The sequence below is a fragment of the Vigna umbellata genome, chromosome 9 (assembly GCF_029865625.1).
Source record: "Vigna umbellata cultivar VRB3 chromosome 9, Vumbellata_1.0, whole genome shotgun sequence".
NCBI classification, from domain to species: Eukaryota; Viridiplantae; Streptophyta; class Magnoliopsida; order Fabales; family Fabaceae; genus Vigna; species Vigna umbellata.
The window spans coordinates 26,823,999-26,841,544 of record NC_142173.1 but is presented as its reverse complement, the minus strand read 5'-3'; the positions used below and the strand labels follow the sequence as shown (position 1 = coordinate 26,841,544).

The 17,546-nt window shown below is 39.0% G+C and overlaps 1 pseudogene; it reads right to left on the bottom strand.

Moving 5' to 3' along the window:
* Positions 1–14,672: 14,672 nt before the first annotated feature.
* Positions 14,673–16,692, bottom strand: LOC124822416 (amidophosphoribosyltransferase, chloroplastic pseudogene; annotated as a pseudogene).
* Positions 16,693–17,546: the final 854 nt, after the last annotated feature.

Below are 17,546 nucleotides of genomic sequence, written 5' to 3'. Positions count from 1 at the left end.
TAACAACATCAGAATGTTTCAGCAACTAAGAACGAAGAAAAAACGGGGCATAATTATTAGATTTAATCAGATTAGTCAAATCAAAGTTGCATCAACAACGACAGCTTCCCTCTTCCATCACCCTAGAGGGAGCAAAAACGAGGTATACAAATGTAATTTCACACAAGCAATATCAAATTAAAAGTACACAAAACATGTATCAATCCATCAAGGATGGCTAGAATTTCAAATGTCATTAACAGTGACGGAAAAGATGCATACCAACGAATTGATCGCATTAGAATCACAGCCAATCTTATTCGCACGAACATTGGGAAGACCAGTCAAGTTTCCGCCAGAAGCGTTTTCCTTCGCTGAAACGACATTAGCATCAAAGGAACGAGAGAATCAGAAGCAGAAAATTAAACTCGGCACCAGCGAGTACAAACAAATTAAGGTGGCAGAGCAACAGGAGTCACGAGATTCATCGAAATCAAGGAAAAGCGAATTGAGAAAATGAAGCAGTGATGACCTATTTTCTGTTTTTGGCGTTATTAATAAGAGCATAGATATGTTTGCTTAATTGGAAGTGCGTGGTGATAGGAGCGGAAACAAAAGAGAATGTGAAGGTTGGAGGAAAATAAAAGGCATTGAATAAGGAAATGGAAAGAAGAAACTGAGAGAGAAGGTCGTTACCGAGAGGCGTCAAAGCGGTGTTGCGGTGGAAGCGATCGGTTAGGGGAGAGAGAGCTCCGATGTGATCATGAGGGAGGTAATGGGCGGCGCGGGAGAGGGAAGAGAAGGATCTGGAAAGTGAAGAAGCCGAAGAAGAGGGAACCTTACGCTTGCTTGGAAGTATGTGACGTAAATGAATGGATTTGAGGGTAATTTTATAATTGTTTTTTTGAGTGGATTTATAGATAATTGAGAGTGTATTTGAAAGTAGGTTTAATACCTCTTTTGGTCCCTCGAAAGGGGGTCAATGTTCAATGTGGTCTTACCTTTTTTTAGAAGTTTAATGTAGTCCCATCTTTTGTAAAAAGTGTACAATCAAGTCCTTTTTGGAAACGGCGTTAAGTTTTTAACGGAGCAGCTGACAGGGTGGACTGAAGTTAGCTACGTGGCTTTGTGTGGGTAATACGTGGCTGTGAGTGGGTGCTACGTGGCTGTGAGAGGGTAAATTTGATAATGTTACTGAGGTTAGGAAATCAGAAGTTAGGGTTTCAGGAGGTTTAGAAAAATTGGTAATTTGGGATTGATCATCTTCAACCTCACTATCACTGCCAAGAACTTCTTCTTTATCCATCATACTCTCCCCTTGTTCTTTAGCCAGAAAGTCAACCTTTTTATCCCCATCTCCCACCCCATCAAGGTGATCCGTAAAGTCCAGTTTGGTTTGTGGAGGGGAATCATCCCAAACCCTGTTTTTCTTAACCACCTTTTTTGGTTCAGCCTTGGCAGCAACAACGGCCTCTTTCTTCTTCCCGTTCCCATTTCCATTGTCCCCTTTTCCTTTAAGCTTTTGCAGCCTATTTACATCAAAAGCCCCTATATTAGCACTCTCATTCTCTTTCCCAATATTCACACTACCATTACCACTACTCTTCAAGTTAGCATTAGAATTATTCTTAGCTACAACAAAACCACCATTCTCAATTCTACGCCCTTTCTTCCCATCACCATCCCCGTCACTCTTTTTTTCTGTCCCAGCGTTTTTCCCTTCCCCCTGCCACGTGTCGTTTGGCTGTTTCCTTTGAGGAGCCACCGCGGGGAGGGGATTCGTTTTCTTCAAATTCTCGGCGCGTGCCTCGGCCTCGATTTGCAGCTGGCGGAAGATCTCGTCAAAATCTCGGTATTCGGTTTTTTGGGATTGGTATAGGCCAGAGAATTCGCGTTTGACGGCGGCGAGTAGATCGTCGACGTAAAGGAGGTGGAGGATGCTCCAACATCTTTGATCACTGCAATGCCACAAACAGTCTGAGATAGGTTTTTTCTGATTTGGGAAATTGAAAAAAAAATGGAAAAGATGGGTTAGGTTTGTGGAGGATACGGGAAATGCAGAAGATGATGGTACACGCACTGACACCCACTCACAGCCACGTATTACCCACACAAAGCCACGTAGCTAACTTCAGTTCACCCTGTCAGCTGCTCCGTTAAAAACTTAACGCCGTTTCCAAAAAGGACTTGATTGCACACTTTTTACAAAAGATGGGACCACATTGAACTTCTAAAAAAAGGTGGGACCACATTGAACATTGACCCCCTTTCGAGGGACCAAAAGAGGTATTAAACCTTGAAAGTAAGGTTTGTGAGAAGAGTAATTCTTCCTACACCTCACTACCTTCATCCTGCACCCCCAATTTTACTTCTTTACCCTTCATTTAATAAAAAGTCAAAACTTAATTAATTAATGTTTTCTAACCGTACTTCGAAGTGCGTTTCATAATTAATGTTTTTCTAACCGCACTTCGAAGTGCGTTTCATAGTGGTCGCATTTCGAAGTGCGTTTTATATATTTCTGTTTGAACTACGTTTGTTATATGTTATGCTACGAAATTCAAAAAAATTACATATATAATAATTAAATAATTACAAATAAATCCAAAATAATATTTAACAAAATTTACAAATAATAATTATTATTTAATTTAATAAACAATTTAATAATTATTTCAATTTCATAAAAAATTAAAAAACTTAAATAAAATTAAATACATAATAAATAATATATTACGAAAATAATAATATGTTAAAAAATGTTATTAAAGATTAGTGTAGGATTTGATTGATGTGATAGATTTAAAAAGGTAGTTTAATTAGTAGAAATTAAAGATTATCAAAATGTCCTAGTTATTAAAGTAATATAAAATGTTATTTATTAATGTTATATTTAATTGTAAAATGTTTATAAAGAGACAAAAGTTATAAATAATTTATAAAATTAATTTTTAAAAATTATAAAAATTATAATGTAGTAAAATGAAATTATTTTTAAATGTAGTATTTGTTTGTAATATAATTTACTACCAAACAATTTAAAATGTAGTTATTGAAGTAATTTAAAATAATAATTGTTAATGTTATATTTAACTGTAGAAAAGTTTATAAAGAGTAAAATATTAAAATTAATTATTATTATTTATTATTATTATTATTATTGTTTTTATCATTATTATTATTATTATTATCATTATTTATTATTATTATTATTATTATTGTTATTATTTGTTATTATTACTATTATTATTAGTTATTATTATTATTTATTTATTATTATTATTACTATTATTAGTATTATTATTTAGAGAAGATATTTTATTTTTTATTTATTATTATTATTATTATTATTTGAAACAAAAGAAACATCGCGAGTAAATTATTTAAAAGGTACAGGGTATAATAAAAGGACTTAAATCTCTCCAAATCTTTGTTAATATGCATAGATGAAAGTGAACGGCAATCTGCAAATCACTCTGTGCTTTTTTATTGCAAACCAAGTGAACATAAATTACTCTTAATTTCATCCTTCTCGATCCGCATACACATTATAATCTGTTCAAGCGAACAGACCATTAGACTTAGTAGATCGGAGGACCCAAGACATCGTGCTCTGCTGAATAATTCTCTAAAGAGTGAAGGAACCACGATTCCAGAGAAGAAGAGAAGAGGAGAAATGTGGAGTGGAAATTTGGTGGCGTGTGGAGACACAACGCGTGATTATAAAGTTTAGAAGCTAAAACAGTGAAAGCTTTATTAACAAAGCAATTTATTTAATTATGGGAATATTGTGAAACCCTAAATAATTAGTAGTAGTAATTCCCTGTCATCATAATTAATCCACACCACAATCAACGCTTATTCTCATTAAAAACCCACTTTCAAAAGCTGATAAATCCCTCTGCAGTGCACTGAAACCAAGCCCCCATAATTCTCTGAAACCGCTCCACGTCACACGCACTCAGTACATTAAAAACGCACCAATCCTTGCATGCAAGCACGCCACGTGTTGCGGAAGAAGCTTCCTGATCAGAGGTTGGTGTGCAGGTGTCGGCTTGAGACACGTTCGTTCAAACGACCAAGAAATTAACAAAACTCTAAGTTTCAGAAAAACCCTTTCACCTGCACTCACTCATCTTCTTCCTCCGAATTCACCCTTTCATCTCCTCCAACTTCTCTCTAAGAACTCCCAAGCTTCTCTCTTCTGTAACTTACCAAAGCTTACTCCTAATCCATTTCAGAAACTGCAGAAACGTTCCCTGCACCGTGAGCAGCGTTCTGAACCGAACAGAACCAAGATCTGGACTGGTAAGCTCTCGAACCCTAGAAACCCTTTTCTAAGTTGCATGCAGACCTTAATGCAGCTGCATGTTAGAATATACTCTAAGTTTCCTACGTTCTTTCTGGATAGAGTTAGTGAAACGCTTGAGAAAGCACGTTGCGGGTAGGAAATTTTATTTGGACAAGTTAACAAGTGGTTGCATAGGGAGTACACTGCTATCCAGGTAAGGGAAGCTATGTGTTTAATTTATACTGCATGTTGTGGAATCTGAGTTGTATGAATGAAAAATGTAAGGTTTGAGTTGTATGGATGATCACTGTTATTGTGCATGTATGAACTGCATGATGTTTGAGTTGTATGATTGACCACTGTTATGGAATCTGGCTTTCTGATTTTGATTTATCTGTCATGAACGATCACTGTTTGCGTGGATTGTATATATTGTTGGTGGTTTGAAATGCATGATGATTTGATTACGTATGAATGGAGTATGATTATGGTAGAGTTGGAATGATTAAAATGTTGAAATCTGTATGAGAATGATGTTAGTAATGAATTAAATCTGGAATGAAAGTTATAAAGTTATAAATTTGAAATCTGGAAAGTTCTGTTAAACTTGAGAAATCTGGAATTTTAATCTCCCCTCTGATAAATGACGCTCGTCCCGGTACGGTCATAGACCGTTCGGGGTTCAGCAAAATAACTTAGATTTGGAATTCCTTCATTTGGAAGGAATTCTGCTCGAGAACGAGCGTCCCCAATTTTGTGAATGAGCGTTCGGTTCAGCTCAGTATAGATAAATATTTGAAACTTTATAAATACGTGACGTTCGGCCTTAAGTCGAGCGTTCGTCCTCAATGACGTTCGGCCTTAAGTCGAGCGTTCGTCCTTGATGTCATTCGACTTTGTGTCGAACGTTCATTTTACAGAGCGTTCGTCATTTTATTAAACGTTAGTCCCAAATGGGCGCTCGGTCTTATACCGAAGCGTTCGTCCTAGATAGCGCTCGGTTTATACCAAGCGTTCGTTCGGATTTATGCTCGGTCATTGACCCAGCGTTCGTTAAAGGAGGGTTCGGTTTTATAACTGAACGCTCGTCCTTATTATTGAATTCTGAATGCGAACGTAACTGGCGTTCGTCCAAATTGTTATTTAACGTTCGTTCTTTGACTGGCAGTGTTGTCTTCTGAATTTAATCATATTTGGTTGTTTATCTAAATATTTTCTTACTGGTTGTATCCTTTGGATTCTACCTGGAGTCTATATACTTAAAATCTTTCTAAGTATCATCCATATCTTCTAAGATCAGTACCTTCAAAATTTTTAGTGTTGAAACGTATTAAGTGGATAAATGGTTCGTTTCTTTTGATCAGAAACGAGGATGTAGGAGTACTGTAACGATAGTCTCTATTGATTAAGTGATGAACGTTAATGAATTTAAGAGAGTGGAACACAGAATGAAAATGTGAATATGAGAACCGTTTAATATGGGCGAATGATATTGTGAACGAATTATTGGAAATGGATTTTAACGAGCGTTCCAAGGAGGAACGTCTCAGATATGATTGATTATTGAGTTTTGTAAAGTATGACTGTGGGCATGCTAATGCTGGCTTGGTCCATCCTGATATTCCGTGATGCTCATCTTCACGTAGAAGGGAGTAGTCATGTGTGGGAATGGCAGGAGGTCTTTCGTATCCCTCACTTAGCAGGGGCGAAGGATTAACCTCGAGTGGCAGCTGTTGAGGGTATCCCAGTTACTACATCACTCGGGTGCAAGGACGCCTGTAGCTACACGGTTCATACAGTCCGGACGGTCTGTCTTATATTACATTTTTCTATGATTATTATTTGATGAACCACATGCTGTATGTGTGTTTTGAAATGTAAATGTATGTGTGGTTTGAAATGTAAATGTATGTGTTGATTGTATAAATTAAATATTATAAGCTTACCCTTGCAATTTTCTTTGTGTTGTCTACTGTCCATGTATCTCCGTCTTGTCAAATGCAATGATCATCCGTTGTGGATGTGAGCAGATGGTGGTACGTCCGTTGAAGAAATGCTGGAAGAAGGAAATTTGGAAGATGCAAATCTTGTGGAAGTGGAAGTAAAGACCGAGCCTGAACACGCTCGTTAAATTAGGACTGAAGTTGTTAGCTTCGATTGAACGTTCGGCCAAGTGTTTTGTATAGCCGTTCGTCCTAGTTATTGTTTTGCTTCTGTTTAGCGTACGTTAGTATATATTTGAAGCATTCGTTTTAGTTTCCCTTGTAAGCGTTTATGCGCGCTTCCCTTGTACTGATGTCGTTCGGCTTTTAAATCTGAGTTAATGCAAAGACTGCACTGTTTATATTATTAATTGTAATTAATTCTCAATTATGGTAATTACTATATTTTGGGATGTTACATTAGTGGTATCAGAGCAGTTTTGTTCTATTAAAGGACACTGTAGGGTTATGAGTGCACTGTGTTTTTGCTGTGTGCTTATTGCATGTTTAATGAGTTATTATTGTTTTAACTCTTGGACATAACTAATGCTCGTTTGTTTTTCTCTGCATCCAGAGAACAAATGGCACCTAGACTTCCTCCTCCTCCTCAACCGAATGAGTCCGAAACGTCCAGCAACACTAGATTGTTGGAAACCGTGGTGGAGAGACTGCATCAACAGAATACCACGTTACTGGAGCAAAACGCCACCCTGATGCAGCAAAACCAAGCTGCTATGCAAGGTTTGGAGGCCTCGCGTGTCAATTCTGAAAACACGCAAAGGCAGTTGATGGAAATCTTGGCTGCAACTAGAGGTGCGCCTGGAGCATCTTCTTCAAACGCTGCTCAACCTGCTGCCGAGTGGAGTTTGGAGAGCTTCCTGCAACATCACCCAGCTAAGTTCAGTGGAAAATGCCTTCCTGATGAGGCTGATCAATGGCTGGGAGATATGGAGAGAATTTTTAACGCCAAACGCTGCCCAGATGTGAACAGGTTGGCGTACGCTGAGTATTTGTTGACTGGTGAAGCGAACCACTGGTGGACGAGCGTGAAAGCTCTCTTGACAGACGCTCAAACTCCTATTACTTGGGAAGTGTTTAGGAGTAAATTCTATGAAGAATATTTTCCTGATAGCGTCCGGTTTGCAAAAGAGGTGGAGTTTCTTCAACTGGTCCAAGGAGGGATGTCTATTTCTGAGTATACGAACAAGTTCAAACACTTGGTTCGTTTCAACACAATGACCACAAATGAAGAATGGCAGTGCCGTAAGTTTGAAAACGGACTGCGGAGTGACTTGAAGGTTTTGATCTCCAGCTTATGTATAAGAACGTTCCCTGCCATGGTTGAGAGGGCCAAGGTTTTAGAGAAGAACATGGCAGAAGTAGAAAGGCACAAGAAACAACAGCAAATAAATAGAGGACCTATCGTTTCCAGAGGCAATGTTACTCCAAGGAGGACCCCCTACGTTCGTCCAAATCAACCATCTAATACGAGCGGCTCTCGAGCTCTAGTTCCTACTGGACAATCTGGTCAGGTCGGGAACGTTACGTGTTTCCAGTGTGGAGGGCCACACTACCGTTCGTCCTGTCCTCAACTGGTGGGAGTGAAGCACTGTAATCTTTGTGGGCGAAACGGACACTTAGATAATGAGTGTAACATGGGTGGAAGAGCAGTGATGAGACCACCAAACGCTGGCAGGAATCAGTCTAGAGGAGGACGAGCCCAAGCAGCTGGACGTGTGTATGCTATTATTGGTGCAGAGGCAGCTAACTCAGGTACGTTTATCACCTGCACTTTCTTGCGGTATGAAACGCCATGATGTACGTTGTTTAGTTATTGTGATAAGGGAGCAGTTTGGTCTGATAGTGTATACACCAACAATTGGATTAATTTTAATATCCGACAGTGAGATAGACGCTTATTATGATACTAGGGAGGATGTAATTTTCTAGAGTTGACTAATTTAGGAGAATACTTCCCGAGAACGGGGTGTTGGCATTCGTTTCTTTTAAGATTAGACCATTCGGTAGAACAAATCGAAAGAGAGTAACGAGCAGACTTTGAATTACGAATGGACGGTGTGTTGAAAATTCAGCTAAAAGATCTTTGTCCTTTATAGTGAAGTGGGAGATGGATTTTTACAAGGTCATCACGATCAACTTAGTAGATGGGTTTATGAGCAGGAGTAGCTAGGTTTACGTGTTGTAAGGTAACATGTCAAAATGTAAAGGTGGAACTTTGGGGATCACACGACAACAGGATAGGGTTACCTAGAACTTAAGTCAATTACCTTTATAGATCGGTCATAAGGTAGAGGTACTATTAGAATTACTGAGGATAGACTGACCAAGAAATTTTGCTTTATGATCATCGGTTTGAGAACTAACCATAATGATGGGTTTAACTCCACATGTAAGTAGGAAGATTGATTTCTTAGAATCCAAACTGATAGCAATTCTGATAGACGTTTTCAATTCATCTCTAGGTTCCGTGCAATCATTGAAGAGTAAATTTAGCATCCGGTTGAAGACTTACTCAGTTATCATTCTGAAGGAATGACTCGACGAGTAGATCGATTCTGACGTTCGCATACTTGTACGAACGTCTGTTTTGAATCAATTAGGGGTCAGATGAAGTCTCGTTCTCCAAATGATCAAGAAAATCAGTTCTCTGCCTAACTCTGATACATTTGATACTCTCTTTCAATCACTCGACCTATACTCCATTCTTCAAACAGTAACTGTCAGTTGGAATAAAACTTTTAAATTATTTTTCATTTTGTTTCTGGTGATTAATCGTTTGACCTTTTTGTGGCCAAACATTTTTAGCGTTTGGCTATGAACGGACGTTCGGGTCCTTTGACTGCTCGGTTTCGTTCATTCTTTAACGTTCGACACTTATGCCCTTTACTTGAAATTGCTATTTATATATATATACTGTCTTAGTTTTCGATTATCAATCTATCCTGGGATATTCAGATTAATCTTTTATGTTTCCTCTCATCTGTTGCTTATGTGTATCCCTTTCACACTCTAATCCAATAGTAAAATACTTCAATATTAATTCTTTTCCTATACTGGTTTCTCATTTCAGAGCTTCCTTGTAATTTATTACCTTCCCATAAACATTTAGTCCTTACCCAAACATAACCGTTAGTTATAGTTGAAACCAGTCAACATTTAAGAATTGCTAAAGACATGAGTGTGGGACGAAGTCGCTTGTCCCAGGAAGCTGCTACCGAAGGTACTTGGATTGTAGACGCATTGGAACGATAGCTTATGAAGATACCATTGCCTTCTCAATTAATTAATCATCGTTTAGTTTTCACGCATCACCACTCTGGAAGTATAATGGAGACTCGTCTAATGTGCTAGAACTAAAAGATGTTCATATTTAGGGATACCGAATTGTGTAGATCCAACCAGTACGCATAGGAGATACCCCAACCAAGTGTTTCAAGAGAAAATCCATCAGATGGGTGAGAGTGGTATGGAGCGAGAAGGATGACAACATTACGAGAGAAGTTGAAGATTTACAAGCAAAGACAAAGTAACTCCGTATACCCTTTAGTATCCCTTAAATTTTCGAGGACGTAAGTGCCGCACACCACTTTGTTGGTTCCAGGAAGGAAAGAATGTGCTAACTGGACCTGAACTCATTCAGCAAACTACCGAGAAAGTGAAGTTAATTCAAGAAAGGCTGAAGACGTCACTTAGCAGGCAGAAGTCGCGGATAGAAGAAGAAGACCTTTGGAGTTCACTGCAGGAGACCTTGTATTTCTTAGACTCAACCTGATCACTGGAGTAGACCAAACCGTTCGTCCAAAGAAGCTGTCACCCAAGTTTATAGGACCGTACCAGATTTTGAGGAAGATCGGATCAGTGGTGTATGAACTAGCTTTGCCTCCTCAACTCTCAAACCTCCATCCTGTTTTCCACGTTTCCCAACTCAGAAGGTACGTAGCTAATCCTTCTCACGTGTTGGAGTTGGAGGACATCCAATTGCGCCCAGACCGAACATTAGAATTGCAACCAGTACGTATTGAAGACGTTCGCACCAGGCTGCACAAAGGAAAAGACATTCGTTTGGTGAAGGTAGTGTGGGACGCTAGAACTGGTGATTCAACGTGGAAAGTTGAGGGTGCAATGAAGGACTTGTATCCACACTTGTTCACGGGTAAGTTCTAAATTTTCGTGGACGAAAATTTTTGTAGTTAGGGGGAATGTGAAACCCTAAATAATTAGTAGTAGTAATTCCCTGTCATCATAATTAATCCACACCACAATCAACGCTTATTCTCATTAAAAACCCACTTTCAAAAGCTGATAAATCCCTCTGCAGTGCACTGAAACCAAGCCCCCATAATTCTCTGAAACCGCTCCACGTCACACGCACTCAGTACATTAAAAACGCACCAATCCTTGCATGCAAGCACGCCACGTGTTGCGGAAGAAGCTTCCTGATCAGAGGTTGGTGTGCAGGTGTCGGCTTGAGACACGTTCGTTCAAACGACCAAGAAATTAACAAAACTCTAAGTTTCAGAAAAACCCTTTCACCTGCACTCACTCATCTTCTTCCTCCGAATTCACCCTTTCATCTCCTCCAACTTCTCTCTAAGAACTCCCAAGCTTCTCTCTTCTGTAACTTACCAAAGCTTACTCCTAATCCATTTCAGAAACTGCAGAAACGTTCCCTGCACCGTGAGCAGCGTTCTGAACCGAACAGAACCAAGATCTGGACTGGTAAGCTCTCGAACCCTAGAAACCCTTTTCTAAGTTGCATGCAGACCTTAATGCAGCTGCATGTTAGAATATACTCTAAGTTTCCTACGTTCTTTCTGGATAGAGTTAGTGAAACGCTTGAGAAAGCACGTTGCGGGTAGGAAATTTTATTTGGACAAGTTAACAAGTGGTTGCATAGGGAGTACACTGCTATCCAGGTAAGGGAAGCTATGTGTTTAATTTATACTGCATGTTGTGGAATCTGAGTTGTATGAATGAAAAATGTAAGGTTTGAGTTGTATGGATGATCACTGTTATTGTGCATGTATGAACTGCATGATGTTTGAGTTGTATGATTGACCACTGTTATGGAATCTGGCTTTCTGATTTTGATTTATCTGTCATGAACGATCACTGTTTGCGTGGATTGTATATATTGTTGGTGGTTTGAAATGCATGATGATTTGATTACGTATGAATGGAGTATGATTATGGTAGAGTTGGAATGATTAAAATGTTGAAATCTGTATGAGAATGATGTTAGTAATGAATTAAATCTGGAATGAAAGTTATAAAGTTATAAATTTGAAATCTGGAAAGTTCTGTTAAACTTGAGAAATCTGGAATTTTAATCTCCCCTCTGATAAATGACGCTCGTCCCGGTACGGTCATAGACCGTTCGGGGTTCAGCAAAATAACTTAGATTTGGAATTCCTTCATTTGGAAGGAATTCTGCTCGAGAACGAGCGTCCCCAATTTTGTGAATGAGCGTTCGGTTCAGCTCAGTATAGATAAATATTTGAAACTTTATAAATACGTGACGTTCGGCCTTAAGTCGAGCGTTCGTCCTCAATGACGTTCGGCCTTAAGTCGAGCGTTCGTCCTTGATGTCATTCGACTTTGTGTCGAACGTTCATTTTACAGAGCGTTCGTCATTTTATTAAACGTTAGTCCCAAATGGGCGCTCGGTCTTATACCGAAGCGTTCGTCCTAGATAGCGCTCGGTTTATACCAAGCGTTCGTTCGGATTTATGCTCGGTCATTGACCCAGCGTTCGTTAAAGGAGGGTTCGGTTTTATAACTGAACGCTCGTCCTTATTATTGAATTCTGAATGCGAACGTAACTGGCGTTCGTCCAAATTGTTATTTAACGTTCGTTCTTTGACTGACAGTGTTGTCTTCTGAATTTAATCATATTTGGTTGTTTATCTAAATATTTTCTTACTGGTTGTATCCTTTGGATTCTACCTGGAGTCTATATACTTAAAATCTTTCTAAGTATCATCCATATCTTCTAAGATCAGTACCTTCAAAATTTTTAGTGTTGAAACGTATTAAGTGGATAAATGGTTCGTTTCTTTTGATCAGAAACGAGGATGTAGGAGTACTGTAACGATAGTCTCTATTGATTAAGTGATGAACGTTAATGAATTTAAGAGAGTGGAACACAGAATGAAAATGTGAATATGAGAACCGTTTAATATGGGCGAATGATATTGTGAACGAATTATTGGAAATGGATTTTAACGAGCGTTCCAAGGAGGAACGTCTCAGATATGATTGATTATTGAGTTTTGTAAAGTATGACTGTGGGCATGCTAATGCTGGCTTGGTCCATCCTGATATTCCGTGATGCTCATCTTCACGTAGAAGGGAGTAGTCATGTGTGGGAATGGCAGGAGGTCTTTCGTATCCCTCACTTAGCAGGGGCGAAGGATTAACCTCGAGTGGCAGCTGTTGAGGGTATCCCAGTTACTACATCACTCGGGTGCAAGGACGCCTGTAGCTACACGGTTCATACAGTCCGGACGGTCTGTCTTATATTACATTTTTCTATGATTATTATTTGATGAACCACATGCTGTATGTGTGTTTTGAAATGTAAATGTATGTGTGGTTTGAAATGTAAATGTATGTGTTGATTGTATAAATTAAATATTATAAGCTTACCCTTGCAATTTTCTTTGTGTTGTCTACTGTCCATGTATCTCCGTCTTGTCAAATGCAATGATCATCCGTTGTGGATGTGAGCAGATGGTGGTACGTCCGTTGAAGAAATGCTGGAAGAAGGAAATTTGGAAGATGCAAATCTTGTGGAAGTGGAAGTAAAGACCGAGCCTGAACACGCTCGTTAAATTAGGACTGAAGTTGTTAGCTTCGATTGAACGTTCGGCCAAGTGTTTTGTATAGCCGTTCGTCCTAGTTATTGTTTTGCTTCTGTTTAGCGTACGTTAGTATATATTTGAAGCATTCGTTTTAGTTTCCCTTGTAAGCGTTTATGCGCGCTTCCCTTGTACTGATGTCGTTCGGCTTTTAAATCTGAGTTAATGCAAAGACTGCACTGTTTATATTATTAATTGTAATTAATTCTCAATTATGGTAATTACTATATTTTGGGATGTTACAAATATCAATTAACAAATAATATTAAACTACAAACAAAAAAATTGATAATGTAGTAATTGTGATTGATTTCTAAAATTTTTCCATCATTAATTAATATTAATTTAAAAACTGTATTGAATAGATGATATGTACATTAAATAAACCATCCATAATTACGATAGAAGGCTTACACGATAAAATTATACAAAAAAAAGAACATGAAAATGAGATAAGAGAGAGAAAAATAAAAATAAAAATTAAATTCTTATTGTTAAATAAAATTCCATGTTTCGAGTAATTAAATTACTCACATATTCTTAAAATTCAAATCTCTAAAAATTTCATATATAAACTCAATGTAAAGATATTATTTATACATTTAAATTATTCTATAATCGATTTTGCTTATTAACGAAAGTGCTTTTTTAGAAAAGTTCTGGATTTAATCAAAGAAAGAAGTCATAATATGCAATGATTTTTTATCATTGTAAAGTACGATATGATGTATTAATTTAGGAGAATTTTAGACCTATTGATACTTAATCTAGATTAATGCTTCCATGGACCACCTTGGTAGGTGTTCACCATATACCATTTTTAATTACCATTAGATCAATCTAATTCTCATCTTCCCACCATACATCATCCACACTGGATTACTTAAACCTTTTCTTATTTCCTTCCAAGACCGTTCGCCGTCGCCAGAAGAGATTCTGGCAGCGATGTTTCGTTTTCTTTTTCCTTCATTTTTCACTATAATCGTCCTCCATTTTCTTCTTTCAACCAATCTCATTAGCTCGTAGCTGTTATGAATGCACTTCAGTCGACAACCTTGGACATGGATCCCAAAATGTTGACCCCAGTGTCTTGTGAAATAACATCGATTCAAGAAACAAAAAGAAATGAAGACAGCAAATAAATTGATTTAGTTTTACAGAATTTGCTGTAATCTCTAAATTCCATCACAAATTGGAGTCATTTGCTAAGCCTCTGCAGGAAAATGATGTAGTAATTTTTCTTTTCAGAAATATATTTAACTTAACATTCATGTCAAAATCAAAACAAAGTTTAACATACTGTCACATGAAAACTTGGCTTTACAGAACAAAACATTCTCCCACTCTTTACTGAGTTCTGCAATTTTAAGTTACCAAATACACAGAAAGTTGAGTTTCTTTTAAAATGTTTACTCCTCTGTTTCACGGACTCGAACCAATATATATACAAATAAAAAGAGATGGAAAACTACAATCCAAGAAAATCCAAGGTGCATTTGAAAAGACCCTGTGTTGGAAGATAAAAAAAGAAGAGCAAAGTAATGAAAAGTATCAAAAGTTTTTATACCATGGTTTGTTCTAAATTCTAAATAACAAAAGCAGCTCCATATATCAGATGAGAAACGTATAATCGGTCTTCAGAAGCTCACCGGTATGGTTGAAAGAATGGTTTTACCGATACTATCTCTCACCACATCACATAAGTAGTATCCATTAGGCTTAACACTGCAACAAAACCAGAAACAGGAGATAATTGTGAAAAACTATTACCACTAACTACCAATCTCTATTTGCTTTCGGTTTGCTTGAACCCAACCACCACCAATAGAGTCCAAGCTCCCATTCAAGCCATCATCAACAAAGTCCCCAACCTTCTTCACCTTGAGCTCTGTAGGCTCAACAGGGTAATTCCCAGAGAAGCAAGCATAGCAGAAATTAGGGCTTTCACTCCCCAGCAACTTCTGCAAGCTATCAAAGGGCAAAAAGGCCAGTGAATCCGACCCAATGAAGTTCCTTATCTCTTCCACACTCATTCTATTAGAAATCAACTCTTCTGTACTGGGAGTATCAACCCCATAGTAACAAGACCCAATAATGGGAGGACTAGCAATCCTCATGTGAACCTCCTTGGCACCAGCTTCCTTCAACAACCTAACAATCTTGGACGAGGTGGTTCCTCTCACAATGGAATCATCCACAACCACCACACGTTTACCCTCAAGCACAGCACGCACCGGTGATAGCTTCAGCTTCACACCAAAGTCCCTAATCTTCTGAGAGGGCTCAATGAAAGTCCTCCCAACATAGTGTGACCTGATCAAACCCTGCTGAAAGGGAACCCCAGCTTTTGCAGCATACCCAAGAGCAGCCACAACCCCAGAATCAGGAACAGCAATCACAACATCGCAGTCCACGGGACTCTCAGTGGCTAAAATCTCCCCGAATCTTCTGCGGGACTCGTACACAGACCTCCCGAAAACAACCGAATTCGGAAGCGCGAAGTAGATATGCTCGAAAATGCATTGCTTGGGTTGAGGATGGGACATTAGGCAGAGACTCTGAACACCGTTTTTATCCACCACGAGAACCTCGCCCGGAAAAACCTCCCTCTCGTACGTCGCTTCGATCAAATCAAGCGCGCAGGTTTCGGAGGCGAAGACGACAGCGCCGTTGCTTCTCCTCCCCATGACGAGGGGACGGAACCCGAAGGGATCACGAACGGCCACCAGTTTGTCCTCGGTAACAAAGACGAGGGAGTAGGCGCCCTTCAGCTTCTCGCAGGCGTCGACGATGCGGAGGATGAAGGGGCGGTGCTTGGAGGTGGCGATGAGGTGGAGGACGACCTCGGTGTCAGAGGTGGTGTTGAAGATGGAGCCAGAGTCCTCGAGGTCGGACCGAAGAGCGCGGTAGTTGACGAGGTTACCGTTATGCGCGACCCCAACGGAGCCGAATCTGTAACCAGCGACGAAAGGCTGGACGTTTTTTAGCATGGACTGACCGGCGGTGGAGTAACGGACGTGGCCGATGGCGAGGCTGCCGGGGAGCTGGTCAAGCTTGGACTCGTTGAAGACGTCGGAGACGAGGCCCACGCCGGTGATGGATTGGAGGACGTCGTTGTGAACGGTTACGATTCCGGCACCTTCCTGGCCGCGGTGCTGGAGCGCGTGAAGGGCGAGGTAGCAGAGACGGGAGGCCTCCGGGTCGCCGTAGATGCCTACGACGCCGCACTCCTCGCGAGGCTTCTCATCATCCCACGCGCTGTCTTCTGCGGCGGGCAAAGAGATAACATCGGAAAGGGGGTTTTTGGAGGATACGAGGAAGAGAGGTTTGACGGCGGAACGAAGGAGAGTGGGAAGTGTTGAGGGCGTTTTAGGAAAAGCATGGGTATGATTGAATGGCAGAGAAGAAGGTTTTGAAAGAGTGAGTGATGTTGCTGTTGTTGCGGCCATCACTTTGACTCTGAGATTGGAGCGAGTGACGAAACTAAGGAACACCAATGCTTCTTCTAGGTTTCGTTTTTTGGGAGTTAATTTTTCTTTACTTAGCTTTATTCTTTTTTTCCTTTACACAAATATGCATGGTGGAACTCGTTTCCCCATAAAAGGAAAACGCAAACAAACATTCACGCCTTATCAAACAATCCTCTTCGTGGCCCAAAAAACAAGGATCTTGGGCTTTTCTCCTTTGCACCCCCCTTTGGGAAAGTTTTTTTTTACTTTTTTTATTTAAGGACTTTTTCAAATCTGCAAATGTTACCTTTGTTCGAGGATACCAAAATAGGAAATTTTATGTATTTGGAAAGGAGTGATGTTTTTTATACCTCTAAGAATGATGGTTCCAAAAACATGTATATTTTATATTTTATCATGTAAAACGAATATCTACAACTTACAAAAAGTTTTTTTTTTTTACATTCATTTGATTTGAAAATTATGATTTCTTTTTGTTGCATTTGGGGAAAAAGGGAATGGAAAATAAATACATATAAAAGGAAAGAAAAGAAAAAGAAGGAAAGTGGTTTTTTTTCTTATTGCTGTTTGATATAAGAAAATAAAAGTATGCCTTTTCTTTATCTTTATTCATTTGGATTCACAGTGAGAAAAAAATACAGTTTATATTCGTAAAATGATATTAGTATTTTTAGATAAAATCGAATATACAGTATAATTTAGGATCTCGTTGCAAATTAAAGGAAACAAGTCTATCCTTTCCTAATTTTACTCCAAAACAAAGGGAAAAAATTATGTAAAGCCATTTTTTTTTCTGAATTCTTTTTTAAATATAAAAACATTTCGAAAATATATGTGTTTCTGCTGAATGGGACCGGGAAAAACTCATGTTGTCTCCATACGGGAACACTCCTCCTTTGTGGATCGGCCCTTCTCCCTTCGCCTTCCTTACGCTCGTTCTCAG